The sequence below is a fragment of the Aricia agestis genome, chromosome 2 (genome assembly GCF_905147365.1).
Source record: "Aricia agestis chromosome 2, ilAriAges1.1, whole genome shotgun sequence".
NCBI lineage: Eukaryota > Metazoa > Arthropoda > Insecta > Lepidoptera > Lycaenidae > Aricia > Aricia agestis.
Window position 1 is genome coordinate 13,667,212 of NC_056407.1, and position 3,657 is coordinate 13,670,868.

Genomic DNA, 3,657 nt, shown 5'->3' on the forward strand with positions numbered 1-3,657 from the left:
TTTTTTTTTCACTTTTGTATGGGGAAACTCGTGACGCTCGGGCCCTTGCCCATACAAAAGTGAAAAAAAAATTTGGTCTTTCAGCGCTGCTACTTTCACAGTAAACTCTCTACAAGGAACATGTAAACACCCTAAAGTATTATCACTTATTTTTGTTACACACTGTATAGATAAGCCCGTGGCGATTTCGTATCACACTGATTAATACTCTGATTAAGTTATCGGGTAATAAAATTTTCAGATTTCGGGGGCTCTAACGGCCTAACTAATACAATCATTATTTACGCATCAAATAACTGTACAAAGCCCTGCAGTCTTTGTCTGACACATTGGAAAAGTCACATGAGAAACACAGACAGTTATATTAACATAAGTTGTGTAAATATTTTCACAAAATCCTCAATAATATGTGCACTTTAATATTTAATAATAAAATTAAAATAAAATAAATAATTAAGGGGGCTCCCATACAAAAAATACATTTTTTTCCCTACTTTCGCTCTATAACGGTACGGAACCCTTCTGTCTGACTCGCACTTGGCCGATTTTATTTGCATAAATGGAGGCTTTAGGACCTGGAAAATTATTTGAAAACAAAGAAAATGTGGGTTTTATGTATAGCCAGATGTTATAAGCCAGATAATGAAGTAGGTAAGTTCAAATTATAAGGTAAAATTCGGCCAAGTACAAGTTGGACTCGCGCACGACGGATTCCGTACCATTATAGAGCAAAAGTAGTTTTTCTTTGTATCGGGCTCCCCCTTAATTATTTATTTTATTTGAATGTTATTATTAATTATTAAATGTTCACAAAATACAACTGAGTATTTTGTGAACATTTCAAGTAAGTACCTACCTATTGCCATTATTGATATCGAGCAAAAAATATTTAAAAAATTACGTTTGTTGTATGGGAACCCCCCTTAAATATTTAATTTATTTGGTTTTTAGTATTTGTTGTTATAGCAGCAACAGATATACATAATCTGTGACAATTTCAACTCTCTAGCTATTACCGTTCTTGAGTTACAGCCTGGAGACAGACAGACAGACGGACAGACATTGAAGTCTCAGTAATAGGGTCCCGTTTTTACCCTTTGGGTACGGAACCCTAAAAAGACGTGCATTTTTACGTTACGTTGACGTTAATTTACACGTCACGTCAACGTACCGTGCCGCGTTACCGCACCGTTCCACGTTGACGACGTCGTGACGTGGAGATGTGGACAGGCCCTTATGTAATACTGGTTACTGGGGAAGGGGGATACACTAACTGAGAACGCTCTTGACTACTCAATCATGCTCCCAAACACCAATATAAATGAGCAATAGTACTGTAGTTACACTCACGCCCTTACTAATAAAAATATGCAGCGTATACAAGGTCTGCTAGTCTTTCTCTGACACATTGGAACAGTCACATAAGACCATCCATAAAGTACATCACAAGATTTTCAGGCTTTTAAGACCCCTCCCCCCTCGTTGTTACAGGTGGTCACATTTGTGAGACCGCCCCCAATTGTGTGACGTCACAGATTTGTAATTTTACATGTAAAAATTAAAGCCACCCTTTAGGAGTGACATATTTTATAGACGCCCCCTAAGAGGTAAAGGCCTATGAAGTCACACGCTGTTAATATGTTTATTAGTGAGAGAGGTCACAGATAATCTGAGACTAAATATATCAAAAAAATACTTAGTAGGAATCATAAAGTTAATATACCTAGCGGAATAGAGAAACAAAGGCCTGAGCAAGAGAGATGTCACTATCAGTAACACTTCGTGGTGAAAAGAGACGTGTGATATGACAGCAGCACTCTTTTTTTGACGTCCAGTCGGCACGTGCCGCACGTTGACAATTTAATCTCATAGAATCCATGTTCAATCATGCTTGTGTAAGTGTATACGTACACATATTTTACACACAGATGAAAACCAATTTTGGTTTCGTTTGACAGCTCGAGATTGTTGCTCTATTCCGCTAGGTATATTAACTTTATGGTAGGAATCAATGATATTCTATGTTACTAACGTAACTAGATTGGAAGTTTACGGTAGCAACGCGTTGCCACTTCGAAGATGCCTGCAGGCATATCTCATGGCGGCTCTCGACATAGGCGAACGCGTTGGCCAACGCGTCTGCAGACGCGTTGGCCCAATGTGTAGAACGGGCGTTCGCGCGTTGGCCAACGTCTAAATACCTACGGCCAACGCGCGAACGCCCGTTCTACACATTGGGCCAACGCGTCTGCAGACGCGTTGGCCAACGCGTTCGCCTATGTCGAGAGCCGGCATTACATACATAATGACATAACGAATATATGACTTGACATTGTCTTTTGAACAAAAAAGTGGTTACGCATTTCTGAGAATCTTTTGTAAGACATTGCTACTCTAGTATTTTAGAAACTCATTGGTAGGAATAGACATAAGCTTCCGAACTTATTTGTTAAACAAAAACATATTTAAAGTAACGATTAGTCAGTCTTGGAAGACAGTAAAATTCCTTTTATAGCTCTAAATGCTAACATTTAACTCCTCGAAGATTCTGTTCCCAACTTAGGAATAATGTTACATAATACCTACCTTACGTACAAATCCACTTAGACCCTATGAAAGGAATTTTATATATAAATACTCTAGAAAGATTATATACAATTCGTAGTGAACATTTTTGTACAATTTACGGACTAGACAGGTATATAAAATTAACGTTACAGCCCTGTGTCATATAAAATTTATTTATACAAAAATTACTTATGTCAATAAGGAACTTTTGTACACTTCAGATATATTGGAGTAAGCGTGCTTATTTGCTCTTAAGATTATTTTAGCATGTTTTCACAAAAATCGATTATATTTAAATATCTAATATGGCAAATACAGGAAATTATAAGTTTACCAAAACAAGTAAAAAAGTTTCTTTAAAATTCATAGCAAATAGAGTAAAAAGATTAATATCAAAATTGCAAATTCTGTTGTTGCTTGTGATACTTACGTAATACGGTACGCAAGTCACGCATTGGTAAAATTGTTATCAGATACATCATAATGCATATCATATTATCATACTGTACGAAACAAAAAACAACGATTTACAAGAAATATTTTTATAGATGATACCAGTACCCTAATAAACAAAATACATACTTAATAATATTATATTACAAGCTTCAGACTCAACACAAATGTAGAAACTAGCTAACATATAATTGTAAAATAAAATAAAAATCGGCCAAGTGCGAGTTGGACTCGCGCACGAAAGGTTCCGTACCACAATAGAGGAAAAATAGGCTGAATATTGTGTTTTTTGTATGGGAGCCCCCCTTAATTCTTTAATTTATTTAAATTTTATTATTAATTATTAAAGTACAAATACAACTGTGTATTTCGTGAATATTTCAAGTGCCTATGTGTTGCCGTTATTGATATCGAACAAAAAATAGCAAAAAAATCACGTTTGTTGTATGGGAGCCACCCATAAATATTTAATTTATTAAGTAAGTTTTTAGTATTTGTTGTTATAGCGGCAACAGATATACACAATCTGTGAAAATTTCAGAAGTCTAGCTACAGCGGTTCTTGAGTTACAGCCTGGAGACACACAGACAGACAGACAGACAGACAGACAGACAGACAGCCATCGAAGTCTTAGTA